Source organism: Rhineura floridana, chromosome 5 (assembly GCF_030035675.1).
Source record: "Rhineura floridana isolate rRhiFlo1 chromosome 5, rRhiFlo1.hap2, whole genome shotgun sequence".
NCBI classification, from domain to species: Eukaryota; Metazoa; Chordata; class Lepidosauria; order Squamata; family Rhineuridae; genus Rhineura; species Rhineura floridana.
This window is the reverse complement of record NC_084484.1, coordinates 85,003,002-85,017,315: the sequence shown is the minus strand read 5'-3', so window position 1 is coordinate 85,017,315 and position 14,314 is coordinate 85,003,002.

Below are 14,314 nucleotides of genomic sequence, written 5' to 3'. Positions count from 1 at the left end.
AGATTGGGAATCGGCTAATCAAATAATTTCCCCAGAACAAGTCAGCTTTAGGAAAGGTAATAGCCCCATTGACCATTGCATGACCCTTCACTACTTAGCCAGACATTGCATAGCCGGCCCTACTAAACACCTATTTGTAGCCTTCATCGATCTTGCCACGGCTTTTGATTCGATAGATAGGAGTTTAATGTGGGCCAAATTAACAAAAACCAACTTAGACAGACAACTCTTGGCCCTGATAAGAGAACTGCACACGAACACCAATGCCCGAGTTAGGGTGGGATTATCTGGCTCTCTAACAGACCCTATTGTCGCAGATAAGGGGGTGAAGCAGGGATGTCTACTGGCCCCATTCCTCTTTAATCTTTATTTAAATGATATAGTTTTAGAACTATCGGATCCAGGCTTCTTTCCTCCTTCAATCGGATCCAGGAAAATATCTATATTACTATATGCGGATGATATGGTATTACTTTCTATTACCCGCAATGGATTAAAGAGGATGTTGTTAAGACTCAGTGATTATTGTACTAGGGGAAAGTTGCAGATCAACTATGAGAAGACAAAGATGATGGTCTTTGGTAAAAGGCATGCTAAATTTAAATGGTCAGTAGCAGGCAATACAATTGAACAATGCTGAGTCTTTAAATATTTGGGCATATACTTCTCTGACAATCTTTCCTGGAAGAAACAAATGGAAATGTCCAAGGCAATACCAAACACCTTGGCACCAGCGCTTTTGTATATGTGGTGCATTGGAGGTGGAAGATCTGCCCCATTACTTATTGGCCTGCCCACTGTACTCCCATCCATGAGCCAAGTACCTGAAAGACCTGCTGGCTCATCCACACTTAGTGCAGGACCATCACAAAATATACCACCTTATATCCGATACGGACTCTTCTATAACATATAGGGTTTCGCTGTTTGCCTTGGCTGCTCAAAAGATCCGCGCAAAGCTCAAGTTAGAGACTGTAAATAATTGATGGGCGAAGTTAAGGGGTGAACATTTACCATTATAAATTGAGTCCTAAAGGAAAGCATTACTCTCAGGACATTTTATTTTATGGTTTTATGGTTGAATGAATTTTAACACTCTAGTAATGACACGTAATGGGACATGGGTTTTAATAGAGATAACTTGATATCAGATTTTAAGTGTCAAAAATTTTACTGTAAAACTTGTTCTGGTTATGCGATGGCCTATGGCTAAGCAATAAAGTCGATACTATGATATACCGCTTTATTGTAAAAAATCTCAAAGCGGTTTACAGAAAGAATTAAAACAATAAAATTATTGGCAAAAGCGTTAAGGACAAATATTTAAAAACATTCAAAATAATAAAACCAACAATGAGTTAAAAACAGATTTAAAAACACAATAGCTTCTACATTGCCTGGAGAGGCTTGCCTCAAGAAAACTGATTTTAGCAGGTGCTGAAAAGAGGTGTCAGCCTAATGTCAATAGGCAAGGAGTTCCAAAGCATAGGTGCTGCCACACAAAAGGACTGATTTCTTACAAGAGCAGAATAAGTACTATGTGGCACCCATAACATGGAAAGCACAGCTTGAACTTGGCCTGGTAGCAAATCAGCAACCAATGCAGATTTCAGAGCAGAGGTGTAATGTGCTGATAGGATCTCACTCACGTCAGCAATTGCGCTGCAGCATTCTGCATTAACTGCAGTCCTCAGGTCAGGTTGTGCTGCATGGGGATTTCTGTGACCTTGGCTGATTGGCTGCTAGGAATTTTTAGTTTTGGGTTTTGGTTATGAATCCTGACTGGTTGTGGGATGCTGAGTTTTCTGCCTTACTCATAGGAATCTTGTTGTGGTTGGTATGGTATTGCATTTAGGAAAGTGTTACTGCCTTTTGTGTTGTTGTTATTTCTATTTGCATTTCACTTATCTTTAACCTCACTCCGTTACAGCCATAGAAGCAACAGCAGTGGTTCCATGTGCTCAGGTCAACCCCCTTAATCCCATTGATGATGCACCTTGTCGGTTGCATGACAGCTTGTTTCTTGCCCAATAGTGGTAAAAGAGAATTTACATATTACAACTGTTATGTATTACAACTATTGTTCCCAAGCTGCTGCCTATGAAAGTAGACCAAACCATGTGTGTTTTCTCTCTGTCTGTTATTGCTCACTGGAGTTGGGTTGGCTATCAAAGTGAGTATATAGCAGCCCACAGGGTAGACAGAAAGGGTAGAGAATCTTCTTACTCTTACTCATTTCTCAGATCTCTTTCTGAAGGGTCAAGTCTGTTAAGAATTTTGGAGCAGCCATGTTAAAAGATAAGGGCAGGGTTCTGCAGGCAGGGGGTTGCAAACCCTGGTTGGATATGGATGTCTTTGCAGAGGATCCCTAGTCAAGCTTTGCCAACAGCACCATCCAAACTATATCTACTCAGAAGTAAGTCTTGTTGAGTTCTATGGTGCTTAGTCCCTTATTAAGTGTGTTTAGAATTGCAGCCTTTGGGGGCATCCATCTTTACTCCTGAGTGTTTCCATCTAACATCTCCACAACACTAGGCTCCTTTCTTCCTACAATGGCCTTTTGGTGACTGGCCTTGCCTGGGGGCACTTAAACCCTTCTTGCTGAAAGCAAATGGGCTAGATTAAATGTTCCCTTCCCCGGGCTCCGTATTTTAGCTCATATTTCTATCTTAATTTCCAATCAGAGAATTTTTTTTTTCATTGTATGCTCTAAACAACTGTGATTGATGCTTACTGGGAACTGTAGTTTGTTAAGGGTGCTGAGAGTTGTTAGGAGACCCCCTGTTCCCCTCACAATTTCTGGAGTGGTGTAACAATCAATCTGTCTTCCCAGGGATCCACCTTTTTGTGATTATAGTAATCATTCTCTATCACTGCCATTTCATATCCATGATTTTATGAAACCTTAACAGCAATTTACTCTTCATGTCAGCAGGATGAATAGTAGTTTTCCAGTTTTCTTCTAGATGATGCTTAGCCACTGTTTTCTTAATAATGAGCAATCAAAGGGCTACTAAATACATTTCACAAGGAACTCCTTCAAATATGCTGTAATGTATTATGTACTACTTATGTAGGCATTTTAAAACAACAACAGCATCACTGATTCTCAAACTGTGGCCACAGAACATTTATGGTGTCTGCTGGGCAGGACCATCTGGTGATATGGAATAAACTGAGTGATATATGGAGTTCAGTGTGTAGGAGCCACCGGCTTTCCATTTCTTCCCCACCTCTCCAAATTCTCATGGCTTGCTTCTTGTCTTTCTCCTGCTTATTCCTTCTGGACCTTTTCCCATTCTCTCTCTTGCTCCAGCTCATTTATAGTTGTAGTTGTACAATGCTGTAGTTTATTTATGATACTGATGAATCTGACCAGTATTTTAACAGCCAAAAGGCTACATTTATGCTCCAGCTTTTATATACCAACACTGTTATACATGACGAACTAATAAATAGGTTCCGTATTGATTACATTGTGGCAACTTTTCTTGGTTCTTTAAAGAAATACACAAACCAGTGGCTGTATTAGTCTACAAAAGTTGTCCCCAGTGAAGTCCTAATCAGCGTAGACCCACTGAAATAAATAGAAATGACTCACTTGGGTCTATTAATTTCAGTGGATCTACTCTAAGTAGGACTTAGTTGGCTACAACTTTCAGTGTTTTTCACCAAGCAGACCACTGGTTCTGAAAAAGTTTCTGGAATTACTCAGGAGTAATTATATGTGGAATATAACTCTAGCACTTGTCTGTGAATAGAGCACTGAGAGAAGTTAGTGAAGCAGAGATTCTTAAAGTAAGCACCAACATACAGTAGACAATTCATGGATGGCGCAGGACAGACAGTGGCACCCATGGATTAGTCCTTTTGAACTGAGAGGCTCTGCTCAGTTTGTACAAGCCTGAAGTCTGGAAGCTTATCTGAATGAACTTTTGAAACTTCATTACTTGGAAAACTAGTATCTGTTTGTCTGTTGTCTCTCCACAAAGACAATTCTGAAGGTAGGGGAGAAATAAGCACACTAGGAATTTACACAAAGAGGAATAAAATAGGGACAAAGGGTGGCTTTAGCAGCATTTTATGCAACCTGCCACACAAAGGACAGAACAAGTGACCTCCAAAGTAAAAAAGACAATTCTGTGGGTTTTTTTAAAAAAATCCATATCTTAGGCAGCCTCCTCCATGCTGCTAACTGGTTTAGTACTGTAGTCCTATATAGAAAGGGGAAAGAGACTACACTACTTTTACCCTTGCTATTGATTTGCACAGTCTGCAGTTCCTGCTCAATGGTAGCTGCCAATTGTTGTTTCCCATTCACACCAAGTAGGCATACCTCTGGGAAGGATTAGTCTTGCTGTTTCCTTGTGGCCTCGCCCTGTAATCATACATTTTGACTCCCTTTGGTTGCTATGTGACTGAGCATGCTCAGTCTGTTCTACCAGCTGCAGTAGGTTCCTTAAAAAAAAACACAGGCATGCGAATATTTTGTTTTCCCTGCCTATGATTGGTAGGATACAGCTGAAATACAAATCTTTGCTTGAGAAGTGCTTTTGTGCACAAGTTAGGGGGAAAAGAAAAGAAAAGCACCATTTACAGCAACATAAAAACAGCGAGCAGAATGGAGGAGAGCAGCCAGAAATTGCTTGTCAGCCCATAGTAAATAAAACAAAAGAAGGGAGGAGGAGATGGTGGGCATGGAGAGGGAAACGATTGACACATCCACCTAAAAGCATTGGAGCACAGCGTCTACAACCACTAGAGAAATGGAGTGGAGACTTTTTTCTCCACTTTTTATATTATTAATGAATTTGGTTAGTACAGATCTACAGCGTGATAGCTTAGGGGAAACTGCGTGATAGCTTCTGTTTGCCGGTAAAGTCATGTGAACCATGCACATGTAAAGGAGATATGAGTAGCACCAAACACATAGTAAACCACCGTGTAGATGAGCCCTCAGTTAGGGCAAAGATTTCATGCAGCACCAAATGCAACTCTTTTGGACTGTACTACCACATCAGATGATCCTGTTAGACCCTGTTTGTCACCTGGATTAGCAGGACTGCTACAGTCCTCGTGTGCGGTAATGACATTTTTTCTTCACAGCAACCTTTTGAGGTTGATTGGACAATGAGTGAGGGGGAGAGAGAGAGAGCACTAGCTGTTCAAGGTCAATCAATGAACTTAATGGCCGATGCTCCATAGTGTCCAACACTATTCCTTACACCAAATGGCTCTCCAAATACGTTCTGCCATGATTTCAGGCATAACAGCCTGAAATCTCTTCTGTGGTAGCAGGACTACAGTTTCAGTTACTTAGACTGCATGTACTTGGTTTCTGAATTTGATAGGAATATTCAGTCACTTCTCTGACTAACCATACTCATACAACTCAGGTATGTTGACAAATGTGAGAGCAACAATATAGAGGATAAAAGGTCTAGAGGATAAAAGGTCTAGCAAGCATGTCACATGAGGAAAAGGGGTTGAAAACATTTCAGATACCTAGGAACCTAAGAGGAAGGATTTAGGTGCCTTGCCCAGGCCATATTACAGGGCTGAGAACATATTTAAAAAACACTAGCATCATTTTTTAAGTAGAAGATGGTGATAGGATTTTTTGAGATCAACTTTGGGGCTGAAGAAACTACAGAGGAGCAAATTATAAAAAAGGTTTACCAAAGAGATAGATCTGAAGTAAAAAGTTAAATGAAAGGCAGATTTAGGAAGAACTAAAGAAGTGCAGCAATGAAAAAAATAACCAAGGAGACTGTGGAATCTTTTCCATAGAAATTCTCAACAAGAGCTTAAACAGGCAGCTTGTTTGGGGAGGCACTGTTGAGGAATGCTTATTTATTTTTTTAATATTTATTTTGTAAAAATTTCTTAACTGCCTTCATCCTGGCAAATTCCAGGATGACAATTTAATAAAACACCAAATCAATATCACACACACTGAGACACAACAAAACTATATAACTATGAAATAGGCAGAGGGATTAAAACCAATTTAAAATGCCTCAGCAAATAGAAATATTTTTTAAAGAATGTTTTTATTTTATTTATTTTATTTATTTATTTATTGTACTTTTAGACCGCCCTTTAGCGACAAGCTGTCAGGGCGGTGTACAACAGAGTAAAACTACATTAAAATACAGGTGAGTGTGTGTACAATACAACTATAAAAACATTTTAAAAGCAAGGTTAAGACAAAGATTAAAATACAATTACAATTAAAATTAAAAATTAAAATGCCTGGGCAAAGAGGTAGGTCTTTACCTGGCGCCGAAAAGATAACAAAGAAGGCGCCAGGCGTATCTCGTCAGGGAGGGCGTTCCATAATTCGGGGGCCACCACTGAGAAGGCCCTAGATCTAGTTATTGCTCTCTGGGCCTCCCTATGAGTTGGGACCCGGAGAAGGGCCTTCGACGTCGAGCGTAGCGAACGGGTAGGTACATAGCGGGAGAGGCGTTCCACCAGGTATTGCGGTCCGATGCTGTTAAGGGCTTTATAGGTAAGAACCAACACTTTGAATCTGGCCCGGAAACATATTGGTAGCCAGTGCAGTTGGGCCAGGACAGGTGTTATATGGTCAGATTTTTTAGTCCAAGTAAGAACTCTGGCCGCAGCATTCTGCACCAGCTGAAGTTTCTGAACCGTCTTCAAAGGTAACCCTATGTAGAGTGCATTACAGTAGTCCAATCTAGAGGTTACCAGAGCATGGATAACTGTGGCGAGGTTCTCCCTGTCCAGGTAGGGTCGTAGTTGGGCTACCAGCTGAAGCTGGTAGAACGCATTCCGTGCCACCGAGGCTACCTGAGCCTCCAGTGACAGGAGCGGATCTAATAAGACCCCCAAACTATGGACCTGCTCCTTTAGGGGGAGTGTAACCCCATCTAGGGCAGGTCGGACATCAACCATCTGGGCAGAGAGCCCCCCCACCAACAGCATCTCAGTCTTGTCAGGATTGAGTCTCAGTTTATTAGCTCTCATCCAGTCCATTATCGCGGCCAGGCAGCGGTTTAGTACATTGACAGCCTCACCTGAAGAAGATGAAAAGGAGAAGTAGAGTTGTGTATCATCAGCATATTGCTGGAAACGCACTCCAAATCTCCTAATGACCTCACCCAGCGGCTTCATATAGATATTAAAGAGCATGGGGGACAGAACTGAACCCTGCGGGACCCCATATTGGAGTACCCAGGGACTCGAGTAATGCTCCCCAAGCACCACCTTCTGGAGACGATTCTCGAGGTAGGAGCATAGCCACTGTCAAGCAGTGCCTCCAACTCCCAAGTCTGCAAGTCGCCCCAGAAGGATACCATGGTCGATGGTATCAAAAGCCGCTGAGAGATCAAGGAGAACCAACAGAGTTACACTCCCTCTGTCTTTCTCCCAACAGAGGTCATCATACAGGGCGACCAAGGCTGTTTCTGTACCAAACCCTGGCCGAAAGCCCGATTGAAATGGATCCAGATAATCAGTTTCATCCAAGAGAGCCTGGAGCTGGCGAACGACCACACGCTCTAGAACCTTGCCCAGGAATGGAACATTTGCTACCGGTCTATAGTTATCAAAGTTGTCAGGGTCCAAGGAGGGTTTTTTTTAGGAGCGGTCTCACCACCGCCTGTTTCAGGCAGAGTGGTACCACTCCCTCTCGTAAAGAGGCATTGATCACCTCCTTGGCCCAGCCGGCTGTTCCATTCCTGCTAGCTTTTATTAGCCACGAGGGGCAAGGATCCAGAGCTGAAGTGGTCGCCCGCACCTGTCCAAGCACCTTGTCCACATCCTCGAGCTGTACCAACTGAAATTCATCCAATAAAACAGGACAGGACTGTGCTCCGGACACCTCATTAGATTCAACTGCTACAATGTTAGAGTCAAGGTCCCGGCGGATGTTCATGATCTTATCTTGGAAGTGTCTCGCAAACTCATTACAGCGGGCTGTTGATGGTATTATTGCGTTCTGAGGACCAGAGTGTAAAAGTCCCCGAACAACTTTATAAAGTTCCGCTGGGCGGTTAGAAGATGACTAAATGGAGGCAGCAAAGTACTGCTTCTTTGCTGCCCTCACCGCCTTCACATAGAGCTTGGTAGAGACCTTCACAAGTGCATGGTTACAGCCGTCGGGAGTTCGTCTCCATCTGCACTCAAGCCGTCTCCTTTCTTGCTTCATCACTCTTAGCTCCGGGGTAAACCAAGGAGCCAATTGAGCTCTGCAAAGGAGAGGGAGCTTGTTTTAATGTATTTTAAGGTCTGTTTTTATAATGTTTTAAAGAGTTTTTACTGCTTTTGTTTGCCACCCTAGGCTCCTGCTGGGAGGAAGGGCTGGATATAAATGAAATAATAAATAAAATAAAATAAAAATATCTTGACCTGATGCCAAAAAGATTATAATGCCAATGCCAGTCAAACACCTTAGGGAGGGTATTCCAAAGTTGGAGGGTCTCAACAGAAAAGGTTTAGAGTATTGAATGACAGTAGCTCAGTAGCAGAACAGAAGGTCCCAGGTTCAATTCCTGGCATCTGAAGTTAAAAGGATTAGGTAGCAGGGAATTTTATATTTTGGTTTTACGGTGAGGGGGTTTGAGAGTGTTGAATTTATTTATTTATTTATTTATTTTATTCAATTTTTATACCGCCCACAGCCAGAAGGCTCTCTGGGCGCTGCACATCAGTAAGTAAAATACAATAAAATCACATAAAAAACACTAAAAGGCAAACATATTAAACAATTAAACAATCTGGTACATATTAAAAGCTAATAAAATATATTAAAATGCCTGGGAAAATAAAAAGGTTTTGACCTGGCGCTGGAAAAATAGAAGTGTAGGTGCCAGGCGTACCTCGTCGGGGAGACTGTTCCATAATTCGGGGGCCACCACTGAAAAGGCCCTAGATCTTGTTACAACCCTCCGAGCCTCTCCATGGGTCGGAACTCGGAGGAGGGCCTTTGATGTTGAACATAGTGAACGGGTAGGTTCGTATCGGGAGAGGCGTTCTGCCAGGTACTGTGGTCCTGCGCCGTGTCACGCTTTATAAGTCAAAACTAGCACTTTGAATCTGGCCCGGAAACGAACAGGTAGCCAGTGCAAACGAGCCAGAACAGGTGTTATGTGTGCGGACCGTCTCGTCCTCGTCAACAGTCTGGCTGCCGCGTTTTGAAGAAGCTGAGACCAATGCCATCAGGAGTCTAGACCAAGAGGCTAGATGCCTAGCAGGGGCATCCAAGGCAGAATGGTCAAAGCTGAGACACCAGACTAAGATGCATCCAAACTCAGAGGAAGGCAATGGTAAACCACCTCTGAATACCCCTTACCACGAAAACCCTATGAACAGATTATCCAAAATGCAATACGAGATAGTGCTGGAGGATGAGACTCCCAGGTCAGAAGGCACTCACCAAGCTACTGGGGAAGAACAACTGACAAGTATGAGTAGCGCTGTGACTAATGACGCAGCTGGGTCAAACCCAAAAGGAAGCCCAGAGGCTGATGCGCACAGATGCGAAAGGAGAGTCCGGAGTTGTACGACGCACACAATAGGAACATGGAATGTGAGAAGCATGAACCAGGGAAAGTTAGAAATTGTCAAGCAAGAAATGGAACTTACCAACATTACAATACTTGGTGTGAGTGAATTAAAATGGACGGGAATGGGACATTTTCAATCAGGCAACTACAAAATATTTTATGCAGGAAATGAGAAATTAAGAAGAAACAGGGTTGCTTTAATAGTGAGAAGTGATGTAGCAAAAGCAATTAGGAGGTAAAATGCAAGGTCTAAGTGAGTTAGATCACTAAGATTTAATGGGAAACCTATTAACCTAACCATCATCCAAGTCTATGTTCCAACAGCAAATGCAGAAGAAGAGGAATTGGCGAGATTTTACAAACAAGTACAGAAAGAAATTGATCACACACCAAAACAAGATGTGCTGATAATCATGGAGGACTGGAATGCAAAAGTAGGGAACAGAGAAGAACTAGCAATTGTGGGGAAATGGCGCTTAGGAGATAGAAATGAAGCAGGAGAAAGACTTACTGAATTCTGTGAAGCCAATAGTTCGTTTCTTGCGAACACATTTTTTGAGCAACTGAGAAGACGACTGTACACGTGGGCATCACCAAATGGTCAGTATAGGAATCAAATTGATTATATAATTGGTAGCAGAAGATGGAGAAGTTCCATACTTTCTGCGAAAACAAGACCAGGAGCAGACTGTGGTACAGATCATGAACTGGTAATATTGAAAATCAGAGGAAAGCTAAAGAAGAAGAACAAAGCAATCATAATGCCAAAATACAATTTAAATAAAATCCCAGAAGAATATAAAGGTCAAATAAGGAACAGATGTGAGGCTTTAAACTTAGTTGACAGAGAACCAGAAGAACTATGGAGTGAAATCAGAGATATTATCAGGGAAGAATGCAAAAAGACAATACCTCTAGTTAAAAAGAGAGAAAGACCTCAATGGATGACTGACCAAACTCTTAAAATGGTTAAAGACAGAAGAAAAGCAAAAGGAGATAGAAACATGGTTAGAACCCTAAATGCAACAATACAGAGACTAGTACGTAGGGACAAAGAGACCTATTACAATGGTTATTGTCTAGAAATAGAGGAGGACAACAAAAGGGTAGAAGAAGAGCCCTATTCCAAAAGATTAGAGAAATGAAAGGGAAATTTAAACCAAGAGGAGGGATGTGGAATAATTAACTGGGGAACACACTGACTGACCGAGATGAAATAAAAGGAAGATGGAAGCAATACACTGAAGAACTCTATAAAAGAGAGGCAAGGATGACAGATTCATTCACAGAGGAACCATATGATGAAGAACCAGAAATTTTAGAATGTGAGGTGAAAGCTGCTCTTAAAATACTTGGAAGAAACAAATCAGCAGGAACAGATAGCATGCATACCAATAGAGTTGCTATGAGCAACTGAGACTGCAGTAATTATTGAACTGTTGCCTTAATATCCCATGCAAGTAAAGTAATGCTCAACATTCTTCAACAAAGGCTCTTACCATATATAGAGCGAGAAATTCCAGACGTCCAAGCTGGATTTAGAATGGGAAGAGGCACCAGAGTTCATATCGCTAACTGACATTGGATAATGGAACAGACCAAGGAATTTCAGAAGGAAATCACCCTGTGCTTTATAGATTACAGCAAAGCCTTTGATTGTGTAGATAATGAAAAACTACTGAATGCCTTAAAAGAAATGGGGCTGTCATAGCATCTGATTGTTCTGATGTGCAACCTATACTCTGCACAAGAGGCTACTGTAAGGACAGAATATGGAGAAACCGACTGGTTCCCAATCAGAAAGGGTGTGAGACGGGGTGCATTTTATCACCCAACTTGTTGAATCTATACGCAGAACATATCATATGGAAAACGGGGTTGGACCAAGATGAAGGAGGTGTGAAAATTGGAGGGAAATATCAATAATTTAAGATATGCAGATGATACCATACTCTTACGAGAAACCAGTAATTATTTGAAACAAATGCTGATGAAAGTTAAAGAGGAAAGCATAAAAGCAGGAGTGCAGCTGAATGTCAAGAAGACTAAAGTAATGACAACAGAAGATTTATGTAACTATAAAGTTAACAATGAGAACACTGAACTTGTAAAGGATTATTAATACCTTGGCACAGTCATTAACCCAAATGGAGACAATAGTCATGAAATCAGAAGGCGGCTAGTGCTGGGGAGGGCAGCTATGAGAGAACTAGAAAAGGTCCTCAAATGCAAAGATGTATCACTGCACATTAAAGTCAGGATCATTCAGACCATGGTATTCCCAATCTCTATGTATGGATGTGAAAGTTGGATAGTGAAACAAGTGGGTAAGAGAAAAATCAACTCATTTGAAATGTGGTGTTGGAGGAGAGCTTTACGCATACCATGGACTGCAAAAAAGACAAATAATTGGGTGTTAGAACAAATTAGAACTATCATTAGAAGCTAAAATGATGAAACTGAGGTTATACTTTGGACACATAATGAGAAGACATGATTCACAAGAAAAGGCAATAATGCTGGGAAAAACAGAAGGGAGTAGAAAAAGAGAAAGGCCAAACAACAGGTGGATTGATTCCATAAAGGAAGCCACAGACCTGAACTTACAAGATCTGAACAGGGTGATTCACGACAGATGCTATTGGAGGTCACTGATTCATAGGATCGCCATAAGTCGTAATTGACTTGAAGGCACATAACAACAACAACAACAACAGCCACAACAACAAAATAAATAACAGTCCAGTGATGACAAGCATATTAGTAGTGGCTGGGTGGGTGATATGGAAAATCAGGGAAAGGACATTGTAATATCACCATTTTTCTCATTAGGAAGGAAACCTAATTTATTTCAAGGGAGTGACTTCTGAGTAAAACTATGCTGTAAAGCAGCACGCTAGGGGAATTAATGATTAAATCTTGGGTGATTGAAGGCATCACATGCTAATGCGATGATGCAGCGCAACTGGATGTGGGTAGGTTGTGCCAGCTGCCGAATGTTCCCTGGGAGGGTGAAGCTCCCAATCTGTAATTGCTGCCACCATCTGGGAGCTAGCGCTGGGCCTAGCAAGAAGCAGGTGTGGCCAGGTGACGGCAGCAGGCGAGAAATAACTGGCATGTGAGCCCAGGCTTCTCCCAAGGTAAAGCGGGAGGGAGCCCTATAAGCGCCAAATGCGGGGTGTTGACAAAAGAAAGTAGTGAGTGGGGTGGGTGGGAAAGTACCTGGGAGAATGAGCACAGCGGATTGGGAAAATGCCTGGGGGAATGAGCGGGGACTTGGGAAAGTGGGGGGGAATGAGGGGGGTTTGGAGCAAAGTGCCTGGGGGAATGAGTGGGGGGTTTGGAGGAAATGCCTGGGGGAATGAGCAGGGGAGGTTGGGGGAAAGTGCCTCGGGGAATGAGTGTGGGGGTTGGGGGAAAGTGCCTAGGGGAATGAATGTGGGGTGTTGGGAAAGTGTCTGGGGGAAATGAGCAGGGGGATTGTTGGGAAGTGCCTGTGAGAATGGGCAGGGGGGTGTTGGGAAAGTGCCTGTAAGAATGAGTGGGTATGTGTGTTGGGAAACTGCCTGGGGGAACAAGTGGGGGCGTTGGGAAAGTGCCTGGGGCGGGGAGTGGGTGAAGGGGTTGGAAAGTGTCTGAGGGAGTAACATTACTAGGGCCCGCTCGTGAAATCTCAAGGAGATGGGATGCTTCTGTCCTATCATTCTCCATTCAGAGTAGGGTTGCCAGGTTCTTGGCCTGAGACTGATCCTGTATCTTTAGGAGAAGAGAAAGTCAGCCAAGTGCAGGTGTTCTTGCAACCCTGTAATGGGAAAAACCACAAGGTGGAATTCTCCCTTCCCCCTGCACAACTTTTAAAGATACAGAAGATCTCTTGGTTGAGGCCTCCAAGAGGTCTTCTGTATCTTTAAAAGTTGTGGAGGGGGGAGGGAGAATTCCACCTTGTGGTTTTTCCCATTACAGAGTTGCAAGAACACCTGCACTTGCCTGACTTTCTCTTCTCCTAAAGATACAGGATCAGTCTCAGGCCAAGAACCTGGCAACCCTAATCTGCAGGTAGCATCTGAGAAAAATGTTGGTTGCTGTCTGTGTTAGATGCGTGAAGATTGGGCTTGCAGAAGGAGACAGTAAGTTCTGGGCATTATATACCGTGAGCACAATTTGGGAATTGCATTGACTTGGTAGCTGTTGCTTCCCTACAATTCATTTTCAACCTTTAAATCTGTTAACCTTATCTTACTGTATTATAGTTTTGTAAGTGTTCACAGGTAACATGATGCTTATAGGAAAGAAGAGTAATGAGAGGCAAACCTTGGCTGTGATGGCAGCGGTGAGGAGAATGCAGCAATGATGTTGAGAGGGGCAGCGGTGGTGTGACATAGCAGGCAGGGTCTAGCTGGGACCTAGTGAGCGAGTGAGGCAGCAACAGCAGCAAAGCAGCAGCAGCAAGGCCAAAAGATAAGTGGGGAGTGGGAGGGTGGAAGTTTGGAGGCCTGTGGGAAGTGGGGGTTCTGTAGGGTGGAGTGTAGGTGGGGTTGGCAAGCAAAGTGAGCAGAGGTGGCAGCCCCTAGTAAACACATTTTTGTAGAGATTCCATACATTTCCAGTGCTCATTTTCCAAAAGGACACCAAAGAATGCTCTGCAGTTGCCATTAAAGGTTGCCTCCCCCTCCTTCCCACTTCCCTTCTACCAGTGGCTTTGTACCTTTAATATGGAAAACAGAAATAGAACAGTTGAAACTTTTCCTTACACAGAGATGCAGTGACAGAGTCTTAATGAG